At 37.2% G+C, this 20,625-nt stretch overlaps 1 protein-coding gene across 1 annotated transcript in view; it reads right to left on the bottom strand.

Annotated features, from left to right (window-relative positions):
• Window positions 1–20,625, bottom strand: part of LOC139701074 (ras-like protein family member 12) — a 455,247-nt gene that overhangs the window by 142,264 nt on the left and 292,358 nt on the right. The gene's annotated exons all lie outside the window — the stretch shown is intronic.

The raw sequence follows: 20,625 nt of genomic DNA, 5'->3' as shown, positions 1-20,625 counted from the left end.
TGATTTTTTAAATCCATAAAGGCATCGTTAAATGAGCGAGGTAGTTCACTGGGCAGGGTGCTGGGATATTCTACAAGGGGGAAAGAATTGGCCTCCTAACCCCTGATAAGAGTGAATGAGAAACACCTAACCTAATGAGAGTGGATATCACTAGTCGTATTACCCTTACATATCAACCGAACATTGTCCTGGAAAACAGTACTTTGTTTAAATTTAAAGCGTCGTTGCATACGCCATAACTCTTTCAGTTTCCATAAGTCGAATTTTATTCCTATGGATGAATTTTGCCGACCTTTTTCATAAGTTATAAATACTGAAAAATCACTTCGTACATAAGAATAAATATATCTATGTACATCTACATAGTACCCCGCAAGCCGCCGCCGCGGGAGCGTGTGGCGGGGGGTGTTAGGTCACCACCCGTAAAATAGAATGCAAAACAAATCATGTTACCTCTACACAAATATTAGTTTTACCATACATTCGATAAATTTTAAGCGCACCAAAAAGGAACTTAAATGCAACAATATTAGATAACAGGATAGGTATATTCAAATCATGCAGTAGAGCTATAAAAAAGATAGGTCAATTAAATGAAAAGAATAATATGCAAGATATCGACAAAAATATACACCACTACTTTTAATTATCTCCTAAGCGATTGCTGTCATATCTATTATAATCTCTAATGGTCCGAGGAGGAAATCACATTTAAAATCTATCCGTTTTAAAATAAATCTCCCTGATTTTAAGCTGGTGATCTGATCTACCATAGTAAGTCAGGGCCTGTAATATGCCATTAACATACTCATATAAGTAACCTTCCTCAAATTTAGGCAAGTAATTTAACCTGTATTTAAGCCTATGGTCAACTAGGGGCTCCCATCTTAATCCTTCCAATAAGGTTGTGACACTGCTACCTTGTTTAGAACTACCTTTCACAAACCTAGCTGCTCTACGTTGCACTCGATCTAGTTCCAAAGTATACTCGTATACTCTAGTTCCAAATATAATACTCGTTCATCGATTGAATTAGTGAAGCTTAAGCTATGAATATGTGTTTGATCGATATTAAGCAATGGTCTTTTTCAAATCTTTTATTTTCCCACACCTTTTGCGTTCACTCAAGATAAATTTATACTCAAAGATATCTTCGGAAAAGAACAGCGAGAAACAATCCGGAGATAATTGGTTCATTGAAGTAGGGTAAAGTTTGTTGAATGCTTCACATTAATTCTTACGCACAATAATGCAGGTTCAAAAGAGAGTTTTCAACTTATATGGGGGTATAGATATATAGTAAATCGAGACAGAGAGGCAGTAAATACCACACATTGCTTGGGCGCCATGTTCTGCAAGGGCACTTAGAAGTACACTTCGTATCACGCCACTCAATTGATTAATTCAACAACTTCTCCATTTAAGTAGTGGCCTTAAAACTACTTCAAGACCTTAACAATTTTCGGATAAACACCGAGCAAATTTTTAAATATGAACACGAGTTACGATGCCCCCATTAACTTTTAGCATGGTCTGCCATACGCATTGCGATGTCAGTTTATTGGCTAGGATATTGATACCCTCAAGCGTAGGTATATTATAGCTATAAGATAACTTCCAAGGACATACATAGATTGAGGTCAGTTTTACCCTGTGGCTCACCCTCTTACGATTTCCACCGCGCGGCGAAAATGACCAACTGGCCGGCTCAATTTTGCCGAGACTCGAAATCCCGTCGGACGGCATGAGGTATCTCCCGTGGAAAGTCCAAGAAGGATTGAGAGAAGCAGACGAAGCAGAAGGCAGTGTGCCTTATTAAAGCATGCGCCGTAACAGTGCCAGCATTACCTCCCGGGCGCTCTTCGCAAAGGAATGATTCCGGTTGCCTAGCACCGAAATGGATGATGAGACTTTCTAATTTCTTCTTCTTCTTCTTCCTCCTCCTCCTATGCCTCTTTCTCTCGCCACCCCTCCCCCAAGCACCGACCACTCCACATTTCATTCGCCCGCCCCGTCGCGTTTTGCTCACCGGCGACCCGTTTCGCTCTGAGCCGAAACTCGGACCCATGTGCGAGAAATAAGAGGTTATCTGGGATGAAAGGCTTAAGAGATGACTGCCATTCACCGGCCTCCTTAAAAATCTTTTAGGAGACTAGAAAAATTTTGCGGTTTTGCCACAGAACCTTCATATTGCATTCGAAGGCGAACACTTAGTCTATTTCGAACAAAAAGTCCTATTTCAAATGGAATGATCCACGCCGACATTACTTCTCGGCCGATTTTCAGGGCAATCTAGGCGATGAAAATAACCAGTAATAAGATCTAAGTTTAATATCAAGTAATTTAAGTGACATGTGTTGGACTTGTGCCCTAGCCATAGTACTCGACAACTCACGGGTATACTCAATGTAAAAGGCTGTGTTACTGATTAAATAGGAAATACTAGACTCTAATATCTAATCATTTTTGACATTCTAATATTTAATTAAAAATTTCCTAAATTTCATAACTATTTCTCAATACGGTTGTAGTTAGAACGAACTTTGACAAACTCTGAATGCGCCAATATTACACACGGATTTTCTCCAATAATTCTGTCGGATCTCTCCCCCTGTAAGCGAGTCCATCATTTCCGATTAACACTCCGACAACACTTTGATCCATTTTTTCATCCTTCTTATTTTCAGCGTTTTTGGAAATCATTTTACAAACATTTTCCCCTGTTCTTATAACGGTGAGAAAGACAGGTTACTCGATCTCACATTTGATTGATGAGGAAGAAACAAGCTGAGCGTTGTAGATGAAATAACATCTGCTATTTTGGCACTCCGTGCTATTCATTGCCATCGTTTTATCTGGGAAGTTAATTTAAAAGTGAAGGTGAAAGAAATGTGCTAGATACCCGAGTATGCAAAGAAACGCGTGTATCCTACAAAAGGAGAAAATAGACAAAGACCAATCTCTTTTATTAGTAACCAAGCTTAGTTAGAATAATTATCATAAGATACTTGTGTTTTAACTAATTTCCGATGTTATTAATACACGTTGGTATATATTTGTTGGAAAAACTCATTGAATTCATCCAGATTTCTTAAAAAACTTGTGTAATTAACATTTTCTTACTTTACACTGTTCTTGCTCAATTTCAACAGTTGTGAATAAAAATTTTAAAAAAATTCATTATTTATAAAAAAAAATTTCAAGCTTTTTACGGTTTTGTACAAAACCACAAGCCCTAGGTAATAATGCCTTACCCTTATATAATTAACCTATCCTAAACTCTACGGCGGTTCAAGGACCAATTCTGGTCACGCTACGTGATGTCTTCAAAGGGTGGAGAAAACCTCAAAGGAGCCGTTTGTAATCATCATTCCCATTGCAACAAATATTTAAATCTTCCCCAACGATCCATTCTGTAGAAAATGGTAAAAGTATAAATCATTGTTTCAGCAGTTTTCTTCGAACTAGTCTTCCTTGAAATTGTGTTTAATATTAAATGATACAGGTTCCATCTACATATATTACGTTTGCGCTCATTCCACAGTCTTCATTCATTCTTGATTCAGCAAATAATTGGAGAAAAATATTTATTACGCAGGGGTTATTGATGGGAAAGGACTTCCCCACTAAGTGCATCGCATTATATGTTGAGGGTCTAATCTATCATGGCATTCACGTCTTTTCAATCCTAAGACAAAGAAAGACGTGCCCGCAGCATCTGAGCGATAAAATTACCAGAAACGACTAAAGCAGCATCCATCCCATCCATGGATTACCCGAGAAAAATTAAATGCAGCAACGGAACCATGATTTCGATCCCTTTCAGGAACAAAATATCATCGTTGCCATCACGGTAACACTGATATCCGATTTTTCCCTCTCAACAGTGCACCAGAGGAAAGTTACTCCAGATGGAATTTTTGATCATCGCAGAGAAATTTCCATTAGTGTCTCCTCATGTCTGAATAATTGGTAACCACGTGATTAATGAAAACAAACATGTTTTGCTGGAATTATCGCTGTCTGTCAAACCTTATTGGGCTCGGCATTGTTACAGTCACATGATTATTAAACCCTCTTGAAATATAATTTTGATTACAGCCTTTCTTAAAGGAAAGAAAGTTTTTTTCGAAAACGAAAGTCCTTAGGAAAAATGTTGCACCTTAAAAAACTCTAATGCCTTCTTGAGTGAAGCTTGATGGAATTTTGGCGACTATTTTTTCTACCAACTTTCTAACTATTCCTTCCAAGATTTGAGGTTCGATTTGTTTCATGGGCGTCTAAAGATATTCGCATCGAAATAACAGTGGCTGTGCATTTAATGATTTCAAAGATCAACTAAGTTATCCTAAGAGGAGCCTAGCATTGCTATTATTCTTACGTACTTAAGGAAATATTTTTCACGATGGTATAAAAGAACAGAAAGTGAAAGCATCTAATACATAATCTTATCTTATGCACTCGCCTTATGTCAAAACAGTTCAAAACTATCATATATATTTTTCATAAAGGTTTTAAGCATTTTTTTCACGCTCTCAGACGAGCACTATCACAAATTTTCTCAAGGGTGCTCAAATATTGTATGTTAGAATGTTCAAAATTTAGAAACCAGAGAAGGTAGAGCAATGACATTGAGCACATGTGAAACTTATACAAATCATCTTGTATTGCGTATTTAGCTAACTACTGAAATCAACAACTTAACCATTGGTATCTAAGTGACAGTGAAAGGAAAGTTTGGTGCTCACAATAGCTTTTCTTTTTATCTTTCTGAATTTAATCGATGAAAATTCACAACTTTACACCCAACAGCCAAATGTTCTCGATCCCTGGGTGACAAGCAAACCTATTTGAATTAAAAAAAGGACCCTAATATTTTAATAGGATATATATATGTATGTATGTATGTATATATATATATATATATATATATATATATATATATATATATATATATATATATATATATTTGTAGAATATAGAGACACATAGACAGGACACTCACAGTATGTTATTTGACGTTTCGACAGCACGGCTGTCGTCTTCAGAAAGGAAGGGTCTTCCATTCTGAAGACGACAGCCGTGCTGTCGAAACGTCAAATTACATACTGTGAGTGTCCTTTCTATGTGTCTCTATATTCAACAAATCTACATCCGTGTTTCTATATAATTGTGCGTCGCCGAAGAGCGTTCCATTTCGAAGATATTTATAAATATATATATATATATATATATATATATATACATACATATATATATTATATATGTGTGTGTGAATATATATTATTAATATATATTAATATTATATACTACATTACAAATGACAGCAGCGTCGCACGAAAGTGTGCATATAGAATAAAGGAAATATTATTGGAATTAATATCCAATTTCTCTCTATTTTTTCTGTTTTTAAAGTTGGAGTAATATTGAGAACAACGGAGTTTTAACTTATAAATGGAGAATGAATTTTCCTTGAGAATCAATAAACATCTCTATAAATAGCAGCAGTGCCATTTGATTCAATTGTTTCCGAAGTGATCTGGTGAAAAATCATTTTATGAACGAAGGACATACTTTTTACTCTCCAATTGTTCGTGAATGAGGGGGCAGTAGAAATTGTTCTCTTTATTTTTACAGTAGAATATGTTAAATGTCAAAGACAGGTTAACTAGTTTATTAATACTAAGGTAGGTATCCTCTTTAATTGGAAGCCTTGTTAAATTGCAAAAAAAGCGTAATTCTCATGTGCGTAGAATACTAAAAAAATACTGTTACTTATCTGCCAGCATTAGGATTCAACGGTTGGCAATTCTTCCTTCGATTTCCACTGTAATGCAGAAATAATTCATAGTAACGAAATAGTAGCATGAGAAATGAGAATTAGTTTTTCCAAAAGAGCTTTCTTTCAAGGCGAATGAAACGAGCAGTCGTCCGTGCATAATATTGATTCCTTCAGTAGGGAACAATCATTGCAGTATTTAAAATGTAATTCTTGAATTAAGTCTGAAATCATTTTGTGGCTAGAAAATTAGGATAAAATTACGATTCTTTTACCGATTTCACGTATTATGCTGATTTTAAATTTGAATACTGCGTGCCATTATCGCTCACATAAATGGGAATTATTACCCTTAATAGGATACCAATCACCCTCATCTCTGCAAATGATACTCGAATGAAATTAGTAAACTACCTCGTAGGAGTTTCTCTCGCCAAAAATCGTACATGAATATTTGACCTCTAATAAATACCAGAGATGAAGAATGATTATTAATGCGACGAGTTAGTCTGACTTGCTCTCCTTGACTGAAGTGGATCCCATCCTGGTTTCTCCTATAACCTAGTCACACATAACTTTCTTCTCGAACCAATTTTTCAAATTTCTAGCGGATCTCCTTTGAACTTTATCTAATTCTTCGATTAACGCCACCCAAGCAGTCCGTACCTCTGACAAAGAAATCCTTTTCTTTTTTTTTGTGACCGCACACAAGTCACGGGTGCGTATATGTATGTCTAGGGGAGTGTGAGTGACTATGCCTGTGCTCCAGTTGCATCTCAAAAAGCCTCCAACCTCAGGCGCGCTCCAGAGTTTTTGAAGGGGACGGGAAAGTGGAGCGATGGGGAGAGAAAGAGAGGAGGAAAAATGTGAGATGGGGTGGGAGGGAGTGAAAGAGGGATGGGGGAAGGATGGAGTGAGATTAATAATCTCGTCTCGTCAGGTGAGACGAATTGCTCCGCCGATTGTTTCATGTAGGTTGTCCGGGCGAGGGTTTCTGGGAGGGGAGCGGAGGAGGTGAGGGGAGGAGGTACACGGGACGAGAGAGAGAACTGAAGCGGGCGATTGGCGACAAGACCCCCCCCCCCTCCTTCTCTCTGCCCTTTGCTTTCGCGCTCGGGAGATTTTCATCTCCCGAGCACCCATCGGGTGGAGGGAGGGGGGAGGAAATATCTCCCGTAAATAAACGAATTGATACGACATCATAAATTAATTTTCACACTCTTTCGGTCGTGCGACATAAAAATTTGGTTTCGTTCTCGTGGACCGACTCCAAATAAAGTAATGCCTAACTCAAAATGAACACATGGAAATATCTTTTCACAAAGCAGCTGCCATTCTAAATATTTCAGATTAGCTGGGCATTTTGATCCATTTATTCATTGCCTTTTTTTAAATAAGTTGCATTTTGCGTCATTTAACTCTCGATAGTCTAGTAAACTCTTCATATATAACGAGTAAATTATCACCGTGTTATTATTATTGATATAATTCTACTAGCGGCTAATTAAGAGAGGTGTATATACTAGCTGATATCGTAATGGAATCTAGGTACACACGTCAACTTCGGGCTAGATAATGTTGATCGAAAGTGTTTTAACAATTCTTTAAGCCCTAAAATCGATTAAGTTTTTTGAGGGGCATTGCCGAGAAGAAAATTAGGAGAAAGGGGCATTCATATATAAACAGATATTATATGGAAACAATACACAATTGAAGCTGCACAAATATAGAAACTGCATAATAAATAATGCATATTTCTACAAGTAAAGCTATTAATAACCTCTTCACTCCGCGAAAGGAGATAAAAAGACATTTAACCACTTTTAATTCCATTTCATTCTCCAATGTCTTGTAAAATTTATGTTTTTCATATCGCAGACTTGATTGATAAAAATACCAGTAGGGCCAATGCAATGTATGGATAAAAATACGAATAACAGAAGACAAAAACTTAATCGCAGGCTCTTACATTTTTTATATTTATCGCAATCCCGCCAAACGGTATTATTCTCTACCCCAACATACTTCGCTGAGATTAAAGTCCGCTTGTAAATGTAGCCTTGGTCTCATCCAATTCCCTCATCAATGAATCTGGGCGAAACCACTGAGTGAGCAATGCGGAACTATTTTCAAATTGAAACCCTTGTCTATTGCGGAAATGGTGATAAAATTCCTGACTTAATACATCTCTGCGGACCAAATTGACTTTTACACAGATAAGGAAGGATACGAGCGACAATAGTACCCTTGAAGGAACATGTCGATCATGACTCATTTAAAATTCCACACACAAGAGAACGTCAATGATTTTTTAATGGGATGGTACAAAGAAAGCACGCATATTAAGATTTTAATCGAGATTCTATAAAAACAGTATCAATGGAAGTACTGATCGTTCTGGACGTATGATTAAAACCTAGGAGAAAATCAGCTTTACATTAATCTTAGAGAAAAATAAACCTTAAATGAGTTCATTGAAAGCATTAATTAAATGTCATTAAATTAAATTTAAATCTCTGGCGATCAGTAATTTCCACAAAACCGAGAAGAGCCAACTAGCTATTTAGGGAAAATGAGGGTAGCTTTAGCGGTGACAAGTTCATTCAAAACTGAAAGAACGATAATTTTCCCCTCAGTTGAATAAGTTGAAAAATCCCGTGCTTATGCTTATATCTGGGGGGAAGCTTTTCTATGGGCATATTTCAAGATCATCTTTCCAGTGCATACACTCCAGGTTATAGAGAATCTCACTTTCATAGTTGAGCTCATGTCAACTAACGGTGAAACAGAAGTTAGTATCGCATTCATGAACTTATTTTCATCTGAAAGGTAGTAGTACTTCTTACGAAGTAGTTCTTTCTTTCCTCTAGGAAGCAGTCAGCAGGCATCCATTTTAATTCACAGCAGTCCGTCGCAGGACAAGAGAGGCTGATCAATTACGATAAGAGATCATAAAAGGCAACCCATCAAAGCTGCAACAATCGCGAAACAGAGCAAGTCCAGATGATGATGGCGCTGCAATACTAGGCCGAGCAGTTTCTCAGACGCATTTTCTCCTCACCATCACTGCAACATGAAACAACGAGAAGCCGAATCAAAAATTTTCCATAATTCATATCGACGTGCTTCACGGAGCAATCTTTTTCCCGCGACACAAAAGTCAAAAATTAGCATTGTGGATGACGCCGCAAATGGGAAGACGTATGTTCCCGTCAGTCGCTTCCGATCGGGTTTCGAGGTCCACAGCAAAAACACCTTCCTACACTTGACGATGGAATTAATAGGATTGGACGACGCCAACTGTAGGTTAGTGGGACTCTATTTATCGCCCATTGCAGGGATATTAACGGATATTATGAAGAAAAGAAAAAAAACGAATGGTGTTCCACGAAGCGGAAGTTGGTCGGTGAAGTTCACTATGCGAGGGAGTTGGGAGGAATATGAGGCGGAAACAAAAGTCGCAAAATTAAGTGGGGACACCATGCAAGGACTAGTTATAAAAATTCTGCAGCACGTGCAATTTTTTTAATCTTTGATCCAATTTTTTCTTCAATTTAATTTCTAATTACGTCTATTATGAGGCCAACTCGTTGATTCTGACACGGTGACTCCGGATTTCCTGTTTGTCACAAATATTTATAAACTGTGGGAATTTCTCTTAATAGGAATGACGCATTCTTCTTGCTCCCAAAGATACCGTCCAGTGACATCATTAAATAGTTGACAACGCTCTAGTATTACATAAAATTAATGCCACATTTTAATGATAAATTTCATAGTTACATTATGTACCAAATATCTTGGACCAAAAAGCAGTCACAAGAACCGAAATTCATCTCATCCAACCATTTCAGATGTGTATTAATACCATCATATTCACTACCACTGCTATATCATATTTGTAGATATAAGCAATAAAATTAATTAGCTCTTCTATGAGATAATTAATTTTATTGCTTTAATTGCATTAATTAGCTCTTCTGTCATTTCCATGACAGTCCAAATGGTTCGTTAGTAGGTTCCCTAAGGAGACAATGCTTAATCGATTTCTACTATCAAAGGTATTTAATGAGGAAAGTATTATGTTCGCGAGCAGGTTAATTAAAATGTTATATCGTCGTATTTTTCAATAGATAGACCAGTAAAGGAGCATTTTCTTTGGGTTGTACAGTTTTGAAAAGTATCCTTAATGATGCACTAGCGATAAGGAGTACGTCATGGATGACTTGCGGAAGCTTTCATATCGTCGTTAACTTCGAAGGCACTTGCACGTGTTAAAACCGTTTTCTCTGCACTATGTCCTTCATTAGGTCTTTATACACCAAACCACTTAATGGAGTCCAAAATAGCAATTCCTTTCCTCTCTTCTTCATCTAACTAATCTATTCTTTATGCAGTCACATCCTCTAACGTCTTACTAACCCTCTTCATTACCTCCTCCATTAGTTTTTTTCTGTCTATTTCTGCTATCACGTATCAATTCCACGCTTGTCTGTCTTCCTATCCAATTAATTTTCTCCAACCTTATCCACACTAGCAATTCAAGTCTCCATCTTCGCTCGTCCCCTTTCTTTGAAGAGCAGAATTGGGAAACAGAAAAACTCCACGCTTAATTTTAAAACTTTCTCTCAAGTTGTCTTTGAAACTCTGCTTCTTCACATCATGTATTCCTCCTCTTTTGAAAATTCTTCACATTCAACCCCATTCGTCTTCTGATATCCTTTCTGCCGCGCCCATTTCCGTTTAAAATGTTCTGCAGAAATATGTGGAATATAAAACTTATAACCCTTTACTGTAATCTTTTTCGAATCATTCCACTACATAAAGGTATAATTCTTCAAAAAACAAAAATAGGAACACGAACTATCTCTGTCTCTTCATCTAATATCTTATTATATTTAAAACTATTTCCCAGCAGAGTTATGCGGAACTTTTTTAGTTTAAAAATATAAAAATTATTAGCAGATATGTTTTACTTTCCTAAAGTAAAAACTAAATAATGTAAGCATTATCAGCCGTGAGAAAATATTCAAAATCATTTGGTTTACATTTCAAGGAATTAATTTCAGCATTAATAAGCATAAAAATATTTGATGGCTATATCCAAAGCTCACTTTTATTCCATTTGACACCGCCATTTGGTAGTTAATTCATTATTTCATTATACTTGAATGGCATTTCAATTGAAGATAATATTCTCATCGTCCGTGATACCAACTATTGCATTTCTATTTCATTTTCAATTTAAACATTCCATTTTAATAGGCATCAAACCACTACGCTTTCAATTTTTGGCCGAATAAGTGCACTGCTCATATTTATTATAATATTTATAAGTTTTAATGCTAACACCGGCTAGGAGAAGAAAGAATTTAGTCCCAAAAATCGTGGGTTTGGAATCTCTACTCTATGTCCAATCATGAAAGCACATTCGCAAAAAATTTCTCCGCAACACTTATATCCTTTAAGCATGCCAAAAGAGTATCTTGGTGTGGCGGTGGTATCCTAAGTGCCGCAGTGGCGCACGTATTCGCTCAGAGAGATAAAGGATATGACTCGATTTTCCTAAACGGGAAATCTTTTCACTAGTAATCAAGCCAACATCTAATTGATTTTTTGAACAGTTTGAGTTGTTTGATCGTTTCAGCCATTTTTTATTTGTTGATACAGCATATTAAGGTCAGGACCCTTGTTGTGAATTCTGCGGTGGCCAGGGGAAATTTATCTCAATCTACAAAATACACCGTAAGCCACCGGGCAGGTGTGTGGCAAGGAGTGTATCCACCAGAGGCAGGCACAACACAAGACCAGACAAAGTCACCCACCATGCATGAGACAAACCGGGGAAAAAAAGAATTCCGAGACGCAATAAACCAGTAACCACTTATCGGACTCCAGAGGAACGCAAATGGGACCACCACCATTTCTAGTAAAATCATGCAGCAAGAGTGATGTCTGTGTTATTAAATATAGCCTCGACTACGCTATATATATGTACGCGCACATGCATATACGTAGACATACACACACAGATTCAAAGATGCAAACTCATTCACTAAAATTGTATACACACTCACATAACACACAAACACACACATACACATATGAGGTTATTCAAAAGTAATTTAAGTTTTGGATGGACACAACTACCAAATAAATATTTCGTGACTCCTAGTAAAACACAATCCAGTATCCTACTCTACGTCAGGTCCCTCTTCATCTCTGTGTACTTTCTTCCTCCCTTTATCCCGTCCAACATCCCTATCCTGTTTCTGCCCTTTCTTCGTTTGTCTAACATTCTCCCCTCTATTACAGTCTTCAACATTCCACTACCGATCAATACGCCCTTCGTCCACTTTTCCTGCCCCGTTAAGATTTCTCCCAACAAACACCTCTCTTCGCCCACCATACCAAGTACTTCCTCATTTGTTTTCCCTTCGGTCCATTTTACCTTCTCCATTTCTCCCCACACCCACATTTCAAAAACCTCCAATCTACGTCTATCCTCCTGCTTCAATGACCACGTTTCCGCGCCGCGCATAACTACGCTCCATATCAAAGTCTTAACAAGTCTTTTCTTAACATCCTTACTCAACGTCCCTGTCATCAACTCCCTCCTCCTTGTGAAAACCTCTTTGCCTAGCGCAATTCTTCTCCTTACGTCCCTACTACTTTGACAGCGTTGGTCCAAAACACTTCCGAGATACGTAAACTTTTCTACCTGCTCTAGTTTTTGCCCTCCTATTTTAACGTTTAGTTTAGCCTATTTCTTTCTGGAAAATCGCATAACCTTTGTTTTATTGATATTGATTCCCTATTTTGCCCTCCTATTTAATCCCTAGTTAATGTGTAGCGGTCGTTATCATATCTATTTTTTCTGGAAAAACGACATCTTAAACCTATCCGTTTTGCAATATTTCTAATCTTGGATGAATGATCATGCCTACCATTTGGGATATTTTAAATGTGATGAATGTCTTTGGAAAACCGATCGCTCTCAGAGAGCAGTCTTTATGGGCAGGTGTGCGTTGAAGAAGGCATCATGGAAGCAAGATCCCAGCTAACATATCCATCGGAGTGCGGCGCACCTTCATAAAGTGCAAAGCCCCGGACGCAGCGGATAGGTCTCGCTCGCTTCCGCCGGGGAATGAACCCGCGGCTTCGACAGGAGATGTCGATTCTCTGGCCGTCTCCCCTCCCCCACCCGCCTCCATTCGTCCACCCCACCCTCCTTGGGAATGGTGCCCCCAGAAGTTCGGAATGAAAAAGCTAAAGGCGCATTTACCTCCCCCGCGAGGGGACGGGCTTTATTGGCCGGGCGTCCCGGAACCGAGACGGAAGAACTCCCGGTGAATTCGTCGGCTCGTTTTGCAACTTCAGTTTTGCGCGCGGTCTTCTCCATTCTTCCCCTCGCTATGCGGACTGGTGGGAGAGTTAGCGGCTCGAGCGCGCAATAAACAATCCCTATTTCCCTTTAACGCCGGGCACCCTTCGATGCCATTCTCCCCCACGCTCATTCACGGCACATCCGAGCGGCCCACCCATAAAAAACCTGGCGTGCTGCGGAGGGAAGACGGGGGAGAGGGCGCTGCTGTTTCTCCGTGTCGATCGTAACTTCGAGGAAAACAAGAGTCGAGCTGAGAGAAGGGATCTCGAGAGGGTTGGAGGGGGGTGGGGGAGGGGACGAAGGACGGAATGGAGGAGGAAAAACACGGATTCGGGAGAAAATGGATTGGAAATCAAGCGAGGGGCTAGGTGGAGGCATTTTGCATCGAAAGGAGCCAAGAGTGCTCGCTGTAAAATACTCTGAACTGAATCATAAAGTACTGCTAAGGGGTTCCAGAGGACGAATCAAAGGGATAGCCAGGGCACGTATGACGACCTGTATGTCGAAAGAACGCCTGCCCAACTAGTCTGTCACCTGAGCCTGTTTTAGCCGTTACTCGGTGGAATTTCTTCTCCATTGATCAGATAACAGAAACACAGCAATGCCATAATTAATATTTATTCACCACCTAATAATTACACACATTGGTGAAACCATGGCCGCCAATTAATATAAATTGTAGAATGCCAGCGTTTCTGTTATACAACATGTCTGCCACCTACACATAATAGCCTAAACCATTGTAAAATTTAATTACCAACTAAACATGTATGTATAATGTTCTCTGCTTCAACGTATCAGAACTGATTCCTCCTAACTTCCATTAAAATTCGTTCTCACAAAAATTTTTGCTTTTTAACGATAACGTATGAATGCTCGCGCAGGGGTTTCCACATGTGCAAGGAATAATAAAAATTCATTCGGAAAATTTTCTTAGGTTATTAAATGTGACAACGCAAACAACATAAATTTCAAATTATGTAAAAATAATTTTCATGTCATTCAATAACACTCATCCAAATTCAATTGAAGAATAAATTTTTAAAACACTCTAACTGCTTAATTAGATTAGTCTATTCTCTTCCTATATTCCATTAGCAATTATTATGCTAATAAAATTAATTAATAAGCTTAATAATATAAACTACAGTATCTACTTTTAATTTCATAGCCGATTCGAAGTACCAGAATATTTAACCGTAATTTTCTTGCCACTTAAAATCAATTTGTTTTTTGAATATTTTCCTACCGATTAAATAGTTCTCTCAAATAATAGCTTGAAATATAAAAACTAAATGGTTAATGGTGACTATATTTGCAAAATAAATCATATATGTCATAGCATACTGTTCCGGAACAAAGCAAGTTAAAGAGTCCAATATGAACGTATTTGTGGGCATGATAATTCCTGAGAATATTCTTATTCTTACCAATCTTAAAAAAAACTTAAATTGAAACTCTCAATGTCTCTTTAATCAAAACATCAATAGCATGGCCAATTTTAAAAAAAATAATTGTACCTAGATTACTTAAATTTTTAAATGAATTCAAAAAATACACATTTTATAAAGTACTATCATATTACCTATAACTCAAATTGTAATCTTTTTAACAGAATTTTTAGCAGAAAGATCAAGAAATTTAAAATCTTCGGAAAGAAACCCATGGAATAAAAATATTGGGAGACCAGCACTCAAGAGGCCATCAAGCATTCCTGCGACGGACGAAAAAACCGGATTAACGGCTACCCAATAACCATAGGCTAATGGCTAATTATAGAAAGAACCGCACTGTGTTAAGATTAGTTAGTTAATCACGAGAATATGAGGAGGAAAACTGGTCTTCCCCGAATGTCAAAGTGTTCTAAAAGGCTAATTTTGCCGGGTCAATTACGACTCGGGCATTACACGCTTCGCAGGAATTAAAAAAATGAAAAACCGCCTTCGAAGTGGGTCTGAAGGAAAGCATTTAACTGACCCAACAACACCTAATAATTCGCGTAAATAAACGTCGATTATACCTCACTGCTACTACGTGGGAAGAATATTTATCAGACTAAGGCAAATAATTCAGCTGTGAGGCAACGGGAAAAGTTTTTCCCGAACGCTTCCTCGTGAAATTCAGTGAAGACTAAAACTGCAGCCAAGAATTGGATGGAAAGTTTTCACTCAAGTACTGAAATTTAGTCATCACATATACATTACAATAAAATTGTAAAATAATATAATTTGCAAAAAAAGAAGCTCAAATAGTAAAACAATAAGTCTTCTAAAATCAACAAAAGATGAAATAATATCACATATTTACTCCATGAAAAGAATACTAACATAAGTGCATTTTTATAATATTGGCCAGAAATTCTATCGTAGCCTGTACTGATGAAACAATGATTGTTGCTTTTTTCCCACGGGATGCCATCGTATGGAACATCCAGGAATATGCAACAATACTGGAGGAACTAAAAAAAATGGTATCGTGTTTGCAAAGCGTAGTGAGAGCAACTAGGAGTATGAAAAGCATACGGCAATATTAGTGGCACAAGTACACATTAGCTACATTTCATGTTTTCTTATAAAAGTCTTTGAGTCAAGAATTTAAACCCAATATAATTTTTATTCCATATTTTCATAAAATTTTAAAAGAATGAACAAGGCAACAAATCCGTTGCTTTCTAATTGATCTGTGAAATTGAAGAAAACTTACCTGCTATCTTCCATGCAATTGTTTTTTATGGAAATGATTCCATGAATGATAGAAAAAGTATAAAATATTTCACTATCCCGGAACTAATTTTTATCTATTACTTTTCGTTGGGACCCACTCATATTTCTAATACTATCCCTCTAATAACGAATATGCAATATAAGCCTATTGTTATTAAATTAACTTTCTCTTAAAAACTTAGATTTCTTAGCGTAAAATGTGAAATTATAATATTAGAGATATATCTAACAAAACTTTCATGCATTGTAATTCCTTAATGATGACTACGTTGTCTGACTCTTATAGTAATGTTAATCATTAGTTAGCTCACCAACCTACGATTGTCCAAATTAATGATAATGGGACTAAATGAAAGGGTAGGATGATTATCGGCAGCACATGAAGACAGCACATTATGATATACAGCCATAACCCTCTCCATTTGCATTGCATAAGTTATTCAAAATTTGCAGTAAAATTCAAATTGAAGAAAAAATGAATTCCGATAATCCCTTTTTCAAATTGAGCCATTGGAAGGATATCCACATATTTAGAGAAAATTGAAGCCCTTTGAAGAGTTCCGTTGACAGAAGTTGATTTTTTGGCCATACTTCTGGAATTCCTTCATTCAAATGGTGCGGACATCTCTCCTACTAATACCGTAATAATTTACGCTTCCTTTGAACCATATTGTTTTTAAGTCTAATGATTTAGTAAATATACTACTATCTCCCGTAACACAGAAACGCAATCTACACTCTACACAATACCCCGCAAGACACGAAGAGGGCGTATGGTCATGCAATTATTGGTGTTTGCGTCTAAATAAAAATATTTGGGTACTTAGACTAGATTTTCTATTTTGTAGAATAAGGTGATTTTATTCGTTCGATACAGGAAAGATAGAATTGAGGTCGAATAATTTTAAAATGTCAACAAACTCAATATGTACTATATACAGCACATTAAATTTATTGAGGTGTTCCCTTGTAAGTAAATACCTGACTTTCATCAAGATTAATATCCAAATACATAAATGCCCCGTGATCCACCAAAAAGGTGTGGGGTAAGGGCACTTTCCGTGTAAGAAAAAAAACGTCACCTATTGATATCTATGCTTGAATTTTTATTCTTAATTAAAGAAGTGTTTATTCAAAAGCAACATGAATATGAAAATTGGAGCCGTCAAAATTTTTATGAATTTAAAGGTATTTAAAAAGTGATTTTTTTGGGATTAAGAAACATTACTCACTAAACTAATAAATATTTGCAATAAGCATTTTAGGCCCAGTTTTATGATCTCTCGTAGATGATAATAAATAGTAAGAGTGAACTTTAACTTAAAGAGGAGATTATCTTAAAAAAATCGACTTTATAAACTAAAAGATTGCTCAATAGTGAATGGGAACATAGTAACTGTAGTAACATCGTATGCCGGAGTTAGCAAAAAGTAAGACTGGCATAAAATGGGAAAGAAAAAATCTAACTTTATTTAAAAGCATTTATTGACGGTATACAATTTCTTTAGCTATGTTTAGCATTCTGGCCATCTGGAATTATCATTTATTGAATTAATTCATAAATGAATGCTTAGATCATTCACGATTAGTAATTATCATATGAAAAATACCAAGAACATTCCCCATTAAAAAATTAATATTTTTTAAACAACCTAAACTAATCATTTTATTTTTTCAGCGGAATAATATTGAAATGGCATTAAGGGAACACCAGAATTTAAGAGGCAATTATGAAAAATTGCATTCCAGGTAGATTTTAATTTAAGGGCAGGGTAGGAAAGTGAAGTATAATTTCTGCCACACACCTATCCTCCTATAAATCAAATTTGTTCCACGGCCGATGTGATGAGTACATTCTGGTGAAGGTTCTTTAGCCCGTCTCCATGCATTGTATGCGGATGTGGCCCAAAGCAATTGAAAAAAAAGAAATTAAGCGTGCGTAATGGATTTACGATATTTTTATTAAGGGTTGTGAAATAATACATCGTCGTCGACCTGTCATTCCCTTCAATACAATTCTGGGAAAGCACTGAAATTGCTACGTGCGACCGAATAACGGCAAGTGATTCTGGCAATAACCAAAAGCCAATTTTCCAAAATAGATAAGATTTTTCTTTCCCCGAACTCTCCGAAGGGAAATACCTATATCACTCGTGCGATTACAACATTCCAAAATTAGAAGACCCCCTTCCCTCACCCCCACCCTCTTCCTCTTTCTCATCGTTTTAAGACTCGAAACATTTCTCGGAAACAGGTCCCACCGTGGTCGCCAAGGTCCCGCCCATGTTAAACGTGCAACTCCTTCGACTTCGAGATTAAACGGACGGAATGCCTCTTCCTCGGTCACCCGTCGCGGCTCTTCTCATTAAAAGAAGCTCAAGAGAGGCACTCCCCTTCGCGGCGACTTAATCCACGACTCTCGCCTTAACCTTTTCCGGAGGTAACAGCTTTCAGAAATCGCCGTTTTAAGTTCCCTTAACGACGTGGGCACGCTCGTATTTCCAGACTCATCTCCCTCGATCCCCTTGTGGACCCTTTATGCCCCGACGAGACGAGGAGATGACCCCTTCCCCCAAGCCGCCTTCATCCTCTCCGCTTAAGTTACGAAACAAGGAAGAAGCGGTGGAGTGTCGCGGTGATGAAACTCCTCGCACGACCTGGAGAAGCTGAAAAGGAACGCGAGACCTTTTTACTCTCTCCTCACCGAAACACAGGGGTACTTAAAAGTATTGTACTCGCCACTCTTGCGAAGAACTAAATTTTGAAAAATTTGTCGCATATTGTTTTGTGCAGGCTTAACTCTTTGAATAGCCATAACAACTATTGAAACAAAATCGAAAAAAATCATGTTTACCAGAGGTACATATTTTCTCAGATCGTCAGCGACGTCTGTTTCTATTCCAAGAATCAAATTAAAACCCGAAGGACTCTTTTGAACTAACGTTTCAAAAAAAAACCTTGCGGATTATCTATTCTGAAATTCATAGTGAGTTCAGTACGAAAACTGCACCATGCTTGCGGATAATGCAGTTTAATTCAGTAATTGAGTCCGAATTTGATAAATTACTGCAAATTTGATAGCTATGACTATATTTGATACCAATAAAGCCAAAAAAATAATTTATCAATTTGTGTGAACATCATTTAAAATTGGAAAATATCTGCCCAATAAATGAGAAGCACCAATAGTATCAGTTCGTGGAAACTAAAAGCCGGGAGTTACTACAATATCCTACGCAGTGAATGTTGACAAACCTTAGATTTTCCTCATTTACACCAATTTTTGGGATAACAGCGGGGATGTTAAACAAGTATATGTACAATATTCTTTTAGCAAAGCCTTAATTCATCTCTCGACAGCCATAAAAATTACATTTTCTTAAAGCCAGGATTGACTGATATGTTTAATGCCAGTCTTTCAATGACCTCAACTCCCACATATTAGGATGATCAGAATCCATATCCATTTCATATCAGAATTAAACTTATTCACATCTACCAGGACATGTAAATTTTGAACAGACACTAGCGCTATGCGCTAGCGACACATTTCATCCTATTCTCTCTTCTTAAGAGGGCAATTATCTTCGTTGTCCCTATCTTGGTCAATGAATCTTATTTCGCTAATACTTGTAATTTTAGGCGTGGAAAGTTTCTTGTGGTGCTTTGTGATTCAATCGATTCTCAGATAAAGCTTTCTTAACCATTGAAAAATCCTCCTACGTCATTAATACGTCATTTCATATAATTATTTGTTCAAGTTATGTTTATGTAGAAAAAACAGCATGCATGTATAATTAGTATTTATTTTGTAATTTCGTATTTCAGGGTTCAAATAAAAAGTTATTACACTTAAACAATTACGTCCAATACTCGAGATATACGCTACACATTTCAGGTACAGAAGTCGCTTTTTGACTAAGTAGGTTCTGTGTGAGATCATTCTATGGAAACTATGAATGGCAGTGCATGCAAATGGAATCAAGGTCCACTTAAATAGAGAGTTGATCTCTTAGACGTAAGAAGCATGATGGAGAATTAAGCCGGTTGAAAGGATAGACAAGCTTTCTCTCTCTCTCTCTCTCTTAGAGTCGGTAAAAGAATAAGGGGGTGGTGCTTTTCGACGTATATACATGTAGTTCTTCTTTTTTCTCTAATCTGGTTTATATTACTCCAAATAATTGTATTTAACAGTGTCATGCCTAAATACAACAATGGATTAAGCCATTTAAAGTCATCATGTGTTGCTGATGAATTTTGATATCTCGGGCACAAATTTCAAGCAAAATCAATGAACAATTCAAAGACCAAATTCATAGAAAGCACTGTAATTTCTCTTATAACAGTACACTATCCTCTTATAAGTACACTACCCTCAGGGTCTCCTGGAATGGATTGTTTTTCATCCCCAAGTGAGGGTGGAAAATCTATGGAACAGAACACTTGCCATTTAAGTATCTCCCCGGAGATCCTATTCTACGGTCGAAGTTCTTAGATCTTAGAAGATGCACCGGTGACCTGAGAGATGGTCTACGTGTGAATCTGAAAGTCTTATCTGGTAACCAAGCCCAATGAATTTCGCCCAAGAGATGGTTTTGCCAGAAGCCAAAGCAATATTCCCCGAAGCATTTTATCGACAACCGTGTAGAAACTTTCATGAACCCTTCAAGTAATAAAAATAAAATATTCTTTACTTTATACAGACGGAAAGATGGTAATTAGTCATTTATGAAAGC

This window comes from Hetaerina americana, unplaced genomic scaffold (genome assembly GCF_022747635.1).
Source record: "Hetaerina americana unplaced genomic scaffold, ioHetAmer1.1.p SCAF_11, whole genome shotgun sequence".
Lineage (NCBI taxonomy): Eukaryota > Metazoa > Arthropoda > Insecta > Odonata > Calopterygidae > Hetaerina > Hetaerina americana.
Note: the sequence above shows the minus strand (reverse complement) of the source record. Positions and strands in the feature narration are given on the sequence as shown.